General features: G+C 50.4%; 1 pseudogene; it reads left to right on the forward strand.

Annotated features, from left to right (window-relative positions):
• The first annotated feature begins 8009 nt into the window (after positions 1–8009).
• Positions 8010–8179, forward strand: LOC136932220 (U2 spliceosomal RNA; annotated as a pseudogene).
• The last annotated feature ends 311 nt before the right edge of the window (positions 8180–8490 follow it).

Consider the following 8490-nt stretch of genomic DNA (forward strand, 5'->3'; position numbering starts at 1 on the left):
TTGGATCAAAGTGATCCAAATCCTACAAAAAAGTTCTGACTAAAGGTTTGATCCGGATCAAAACCAAGATTGGATTATGTGATCTAATCCGATTATGTAATCCGTTTTTTCTTTTGAAAAACCCATTTTCAAGATTTGATCCAATCCGTTATCCAAAATCCTAGTGGATTACTTTTGAAAAACCGGGCAATGGGGATCTCGGGATGGTTCTTTATTAGATATTCTAGTTATTAGATATGAATACAAATATGAAAACTCTCCCAAATCTTTTAATTAATGAAAAACAACCAAGATCAATCTTATTTGTCAGACTTTGAACAGGTTGGATTTACTAAGAAACAACAGCCCCTGCACCAAATAATATTTCTTATTGCTATTAGAATTGACGTAATCATGAGGAGCTGAACAAGATGCAGAGGGTTTGGGTCCTGAGACTCCTGGAAATGCCAGCTACCTTTCAGGCAGCCCCCCTTGGTCAGAACTTGGAACCCCTGGCTATCTTTGTCCAGGTAAACATTTAAAATATGCAGTATTGCTAGCACATTGCCAAGCATGTCAAGATGATTTTCCCAATGTCTAGATAAAGAAAGAACTTTAGGATTAACTACAGAGACATGAACTCACCTGCATACAACTGAGATGCTTGCGTTTGTCCAGTGAGCATCGACTGCCTCTGCCTCTAAAGAGGTGGATTCCATCAATATCAAAGCCAGCTGGTCCCTTGAACTCGGCAATGATGGCCTCCACCACAGACGCAGTCTCCTGTAACATTCAATCCCATTTCAGTCATTCAAAATCAAATTTCAGAAATGGAAAAGTTGTGTGGTGCTCATTTCTAATGATTGTATATGTATCTTTCATGATTAGATGTTATCGTAATTCTGTACAGTAAAGAAGATTTTAACAAAGGGGATAGATGCTTCATACTTATGTTATTCATGCATAGATTTCTTTAAAACATACCTCAACACCATGTATAGATTTCTTTAAACATACCTCAACCACTCGGGTGATGCACCTGACGTAGGCCTTCACCTGGTGAGGCTTGAGGAAATGGATCATTTCCTCTTCAGCATGGTTGGCGTAAAGGTCAGGGTTGCCATTCCTGACTGCCTGGACCAGCAGCATCATGTCGTATCTGCATGTGTAAACAATGGCGTTTTTTACATTTTTCAGAGAATCATTCAACACAGCAAAACTGACACCTAGCTAGTTACATGCACCACCAAATTACTTACAAAAAGAGCCAAGAATTAAGACATTTGAACTTACCTGAGAGAAACGAGAGCATTAAATGTATATCGCTGGATTCGCCGGTTACCAGCGGCCGCCATTTTCTTTTTAAAATACAGATGACCCTAGTTTTACGCCTGTTGAGTAAAGGGCTCGCTCAACATGGCTCAATGATTGACTCATTTCTGCTCAACATTGCTCATCCTGGGATCACGATCATTAAACTTCCTGGGGATCTCGGGATGGTGCTTTATTAAATATTCTAGTTATTAGATATGAATACAAATATGAAAACTCTCCCAAATCTTTTCAATTAATGAACCATACGATTTTAAGACGTCTAGAATCTCTTCATCCTTCTCTGACCCTGTTAAGCCACTCACTAGAACAGCGTTTGGGACTTTAACACCTAACTGGTCAATTAATTCCATTTTGTAGCAATGCACGGTGTGTTGCTAGAACAGTATGATTCCGGGATTATTGCTTGGCAATGACTAGACTCCTGGCTAGCTCGCCATTTATTTCTGTAACCCTTAAATTCCTGAAGTATGTGTGGTGTATTTATCAGGACTAGATTGAACAGAAGTCTAAGTTCAGCTATGGAGTCTAGCATAGACGATAATACCCAGAATCACAACACACCAATAATTTCCTTTTGGGAATCACAATCCCTTTTGTTACTTAGAAGATATAAAAGTAAAAATACTCCTTTTTCTTCAAGTATCAGTTTCTTATTAACTGTTTAGTTTTATGTATTAATTATTAAGCTATTTGTTATTATCCATTTACTATTTATTAATATTATTATTTGTTAGTATTTATTTATCTAACTATTGATTATTATTATTATGTATTAACGGCTATTCACTATCTGTTACTTTCTTATTTTAGTTGTCTATTAACTCAACTTATTTATTCAGTAATATTACCCTTTCAGATGATACCCTTTTAAATAATACCCTTTCAAATAATCCCCTTTTAAATGTTACCCTTTCAAATGGTACCTTTTCAAATAATCCCCTTTTAAATATTACCCGGGTAACCAAAGAAAAGAAAATACATACATTTAAATTATCTAAATAACAATGTAGCCAACACACAAATCTTCTTGATGATCTTGGGTACCTAGGACTGGTATGTGCACACCCTACCACACTGCAGAGTGGACTGGTTGTGTGTAGTAAGTCTTTCAATCTTCTGCATGCAATTCTCTGTAGGTCTTCTCCGTTGGGTTGTAGCTCGCCATCGAATATCCGATTCCAATCCAGGATCAACTCGAACTCCTCAAAAAACCTGACCTATGTGGGCAAGGTCAGAACTTATGTTCAAGCAGGGAGTCGATGGCTGAGCGGTTAGGGAATCGGGCTAGTAATCAGAAGGTTGCCGGTTTGATTCCCCTCCAGGCCTTTGACATTGTGTCCTTGGGCAAGGAACTTCACCCGACTTGCCTCGGGGGAATGTCCCTGTACTTACTGTAAGTCGCTCTGGATAAGAGCGTCTGCTAAATGTAAATGTAATGTAAACTCTTATTTACAATGAATAATTATAAAACAAAAACAAGAATCTACTCGAAATCTGACATATACTTAGTACCAACTGGCCACATCAATACCAAATATATGACCTTGTGCGACAGTAGCTATGTAGCATAGCTATGGCGACCTAGCCACCTGCGCTACCAATTAACAAAACACAGTTCCCAAATTCAAATAAAACATCTCAAATATAATACATATCTTAACTAAACATTGTTTGAGTGACATACATAGCATAGCTAGGCCATCACTTAAATTACTAGCAACGGCATTTCTTACCAATGCGGTACTTTAACAAAATGTCGACTGCAGGACCTCCACGATACTCTCAATCTTCATTTCGATAGAAACCAACAATGTGAAACGTATTCTTTAACTGTTGTTTGAATGGTTTTTCTAAATTAATCGATCTGTTCGCCAGCGTGGCTGCTCTCATCCTCGTCTCAGACAGAAAGAACGAGCACACGCAAGTTTTTAAATGGACCCATTTCTGATTGGTTGTTGAATTGGGGGTTTCTGATTAGTTCTTCTAACTTATGTTAACCAATTGTAAAATAATATATAAAATAAGTATTTTTTATTTATTTTCTTTTAAAACAAAATCATCACTCCACTTTAGGCTACAATCAAATACAAACAGTGTTTAAAACAAATCCATGAATATTATATTTTAACCTGGGTTACACTGGTCTTTCAGGCTGGTCTCAGAACAGATCTAAAAGACTGGTCTCAGGTCAGATCTAACAGGCTGGTCTCAGATCAGATCTAAAAGGCTGGTCTCAGGTCAGATCTCACAGGCTGGTGTCAGGTCAGATCTAACAGGCTGGTCTCAGGTCAGATCTATCAGGCTGGTCTCAGGTCAGATCTATCAGGCTGGTCTCAGATAAGATATAAAAGGCTGGTCTTTCAGGCTGGTCTCAGGTCAGATTTAACAGGCATATCAGATTTAACTGGCTGGTCTCAGGTCAGATTTAACAGGCTGGTCTCAGGTCAGATCCATCAGGCTGGTCTCAGGTCAGATCCATCAGGCTAGTCTCAGGTAAGATATAAAAGGCTGGTCTTTCAGGCTTGTCTCAGGACAGATCTAACAGGCTGGTCTCAGATCAGATCTAAAAGGCTGGTCTCAGGTCAGATCTAAAAGGCTGATCTCGGTCAGATCTATCAGGCTGGTCTCAGATAAGATATAAAAGGCTGGTCTCAGGTCAGATCTAACAGGCTGATCTCGGTCAGATCTATCAGGCTGGTCTCAGATAAGATATAAAAGGCTGGTCTTTCAGGCTGGTCTCAGGACAGATCTAACAGGCTGGTCTCAGAACAGATCTAAAAGGCTGGTCTCAGGTCAGATCTAACAGGCTGGTCTCAGGTCAGATCTATCAGACTAGTCTTAGATAAGACATGAAAGGCTGGTCTCAGAACAGATCTAAAAGGCTGGTCTCAGGTCAGATCTAACAGGCTGGTCTCAGGTCAGATCTATCAGGCTGGTCTCAGGTCAGATCTATCAAGCTGGTCTCAGGTCAGATCTATCAGACTAGTCTCAGATAAGACATGAAAGGCTGGTCTTTCAGGCTGGTCTCAGGTCAGATCTAAAAGGCTGGCCTCAGGTCAGATTTAACAGGCATATCAGATTTAACTGGCTGGTCTCAGGTCAGATCCATCAGGCTGGTCTCAGGTCAGATCCATCAGGCTGGTCTCAGGTCAGATCTAACAGGCTGGTCTAAGGTCAGATCCCTGCGGCGCCTCCAACGGTTTTGACCCACTTTCTGGGGGGATGGACGACAGCGGGTCTGGCAGTTTGGACGTTGTCCCGCCCACTGCTCTTGCGAGCGCGGAGGCGCCCGCCAGGGCCCCGGGGCTTGCCCCGGATGCGCTGTCAGGACGCAGGGACCTAGTGTCGGAGTCGCCTCTGAGCCCGGCGGGCTCCCTCCTGGAGCCCTTTTCGCCAAAACCAGGTCCGACCATTGTGGACTATCCTGACTCCTCGGCGCCGGAGACCGGCCTGGACTTCATGGACAAGCTCCCCGATGGGTGACTTTATTGTGTGCACTGTTAACGTCCGGGGGATGCAGGGGGCTGTGAAGAGGGCGGGGGTGTTTTTGCATTTGGGGGGGGGTTTCTTTTCATGTGTGTTTTGTGCAGGAGGCACACTTGAGGGACGGGAGGGATGTGGGGGTTTTTGCACGGGGCTGGGGGAGGGGGGGGTGCATTCCTCGGGGGTGGGTATTTTGTTTGGGGACCTGGATTTCAGGGTGTCGGGGAGTTTTTCTGTGGTCCAGGGGAGGGTTTTGGTGGTGGACGCCACTTGGAGGGGGGTTTCTTTTCGGTTTGTAAATGTGTATGCTCCGGCCCAGCGGCGGGAGCACAAGGGGGTGTTTTTGGCCCTGGCTGACGTGTGTGTCACCGATAGGGTTTTGGTGTTGAGTGGGGATTTTAATGTTTCTTTGGATGGGGAGGGGGATTTCATTGCTCAACATGTACATGATGTGGTGTTTTTTTTGTTGTTGAAGGACTGTTACCGGGCTGTGCACGCCATGGGGGAGGGTTACACGTGGGGCAACTCACGGGGGGACCGCAGCCGTATCAATTTTGTTTTTGTTCCCAGCACGACGGTGGTCAGGGTGGCGGAGGTCATGCCGGTCTGGTTCTCGGACCATCACCAGCTCCGGGTGACCTTCAGGGTGGAGGCTCCGGTGCATGGGAGGGGGTACTGGAGGCTCAACGTCCGGATCCTCGAGGAGGAGACTTTCCTGGCCTGCTTCCGGGAGCACTATGAAATCTGGGCCTCCCTCAAGCCCTACTTTGGGTCTGTGGTGGACTGGTGGGAGAGCGTGAAGGTCCACACCCGGACCCTGGCCATGGACTACTGTGCTGGCAGAGCGCGGGCGGAGAGGGCGGAGATGTCCGGCCTCCAGAGGGCCCTGCACCATTTGGTGGCGGCAGAGAACTGTGGGGAGGGGATGGACCCTGGGGGCATGGAGGTGGTCAAGGGGAGGCTGGCCTCCTACTTCCGGGCCAAGGCCGAGGCCTTTCTGTTCAGGGGCAGGACGGACGCTTTCGAGCTGGGGGAGGTGTCTGGGGCCTTCTTTTTCCGCCAGGTCCGGGCGGCCAGAGCGCGGAGCGTCATCCCGGGACTTCGGGGGGAGGACGGGGCCCGGGTCACGGACTCCAGGGGGATGGTGGGGGTGGCGACCACCTACTACCGGGAGGCTTTTGGACTGCGGGGGGTGGACGAGGAGGGGGCGGAGGACCTTGAGCGGCCGCTGTGCCTGGTGGAGGGGGCCATGCTGGGGCTGCCGGGAGGGAAGGTGCCCGGGCTCGACGGCCTGCCCCGGGAATTCTACTCCGCTTTCTGGGGGATCCTGGGGAAGGACTTTGTGGAGGTGCTGGCGGCGGCGCTGGAGGGGGGGCTTTTGGGGGCCACCATGAGGGTGGGGGTTCTCAGCCTCCTGTTCAAGAAGGGGGACCAGGAGCTGATGGGCAATTACAGGCCCATCACTCTGCTCTGCGCGGACTACAAAATCCTGGCCAGGGTGGTGGCGCGGGGGCTCCGGGCGGCGCTTCCCCATGTCATCCACTTGGGGGAGGTGGTGCAGCAGCTGTCGGGGGTCCGGCATGGGTGCCCTCTGTCTCCCCTGCTTTTCATTCTCTACCTGGAGCCGCTGGCGGAGGCCATCAGGGTGGACGCGGGGGTGGCAGGCCTGCGTCTGCCGGGTGGGGGCCCGGAGGAACTCAGGATCTCCCTCTACGCCGATGACATGACCCTGTTTCTTACATAGGAGGGGTCGGTGAGGAGGGTGGTGGAGCTCTTGGGCCAGTTCGGGGTGGTGTCAGGGGCCAGGGTCAACCTGGGCAAGTCCTCGGTGAAGTTTTTCGGGCCTGGGGCGGGGAGGGAGGGTGGTGTGGGCGGCCTGTCTCCGTGCCCGGGGCCCATGAGGATCCTTGGAGTGGACTTCGCCGTGGAGGGTAGCGCGGCCCTCAACTGGGGGAAGTGCCTGGCCGCGGTCCGGATCAAGATGGGACTGTGGAGGGCCCGGGGGCTCACCCTGAGCGGCAGGGTGTTGGCAGTGAAGGCCGACATCCTGCCCTCGCTCGTTTACTTGGCGCTCGTGTTCCCTCTGCCGTCCGAGCTGAGGGCGCCCCTGGTACGGGACGTCTTTGCCTTCGTGTGGGGGGGGGCACGAGTACGTGAAGAGGGAGATGTACCAGCCGGTGGGGATGGGCGGGAGGGGGGTCCCGGACATCCCCCTCAAGTTGGACGTGCTGCTTTTCTCCTTCCTCTGCCGGTGCCTGAGGAGCCCGAGCGGACACCGGTGTGAGGCCTTTTTGTTTTTTAGGCTGTCTTTCCCCTTCAGGCGGCTGGTCGGGGCCTGGGACAATTCCAGGCCCAAGGGCGAGGTGCCCCGCCCCACTACGGGCAGGTGGTGGGGTGGGCAGGTCAGCACACAGAGTGTGGGGAAGGGGACCTGTGCCTTGACCACCGGGGGCTGTACGACACCCTGGTGCAGAAGAGGGGGCCGGTGGGTGTCTACGGGGTGGGCCCGGCCGGGTGGGCCTTCGTCAACCACCGGGGCCTGTCCAACCGAGAGCGGGACCTCAATTGGCTGGGGGTCCTGAGGAGGCTGCCGGTCCGGGAGGTCCTTCACAGGCACGGCCTCTCCCGGCTGCGCACGTGTCCGCGGGCGGGCTGTGGGGGCCTGGAGGAGACGGTGGGCCACACCTTTGTCGAGTGCGCCTTCGTGAAGGAGGTGTGGGGGGAGCTGGGCCGCGTCTTCCGGGGCATGGGGCCCCTGTCCCTGTCCTGGGACCTGGTGATGCTGGGGTTGGGCCTACGGGGGAGGGGGCGGGTGGGGTTCCTGCTTTGGCTCCTGATATCCGTCGGGAAAACGGTGGTCTGGGACGCTCGACGGGAGCTGGTGTGCCACCGGGTTGACTGGGGTGTGGGCGGAGTCGTGTGGCGGGTGAGGGCCGAGCTCCGGAGGAGGAGGGAAATGGAGATGGTGCGGTGGGGGTACCACGCCGCCTTGGAGTGGTACCCCCACCGTTTTTGTCTTTGGTTTTGGGTTGGGGGTTTGGAATGTGAAGGTTTTTCTCCTGTTTTTGTTGTTTTTTGACATGTTGATGTCTGTGGTTTTGTTGTGCGTTTTGTCTGTTTTGGATTTTCTCCTGTTTTTTGTTTTCCTTGACCGGTGTGGTCCGTGTGGCTGGTGAGCCTGGTGAGCCTGGAGTTTGTGTTTTGTGATGGAAATAAATTCATTGACAATCTGTTCTTATCAGTTTAATATCTGATATGTCCTCCATGCGAGGACAACATATTAAACGGATTTTTGCAACAGGAAGTCGGATCAGGGGCTCGCTCCATCCGTTCCGCGCATCGCCCCGGTATTGCAGCGTCTCCGGGAAGGGGAGCGTGTCAAAGAGAAAAGCGAGGGAGGGAGGGAATGACTGAATGATTGAGGTTTGGGGGAGAGGGGTTTTAGGTTAGGGCTAGGGCTTTTGGGGTGAGGGTCCAAAAACCCTCAAAGGGAACAAGCGATCCCTACAAAAAAACGGGGTGAAAAGGGGGTGTGGGCGGAGCCCTGTCGGCCGGTGGCGTTTTCCCGCCCTTTTAGATATAAAGTGAGAGAGAGAGAGAGAGAGAGAGAGAGAGAGAAAGCTGGCTGACATTCAGCGGCCGAGGTGAAAAATAGGAAGGCAATCGGAATGAGTTTTTTATCGCCGTGTCAGT

Source organism: Osmerus mordax, chromosome 23 (assembly GCF_038355195.1).
Source record: "Osmerus mordax isolate fOsmMor3 chromosome 23, fOsmMor3.pri, whole genome shotgun sequence".
Lineage (NCBI taxonomy): Eukaryota > Metazoa > Chordata > Actinopteri > Osmeriformes > Osmeridae > Osmerus > Osmerus mordax.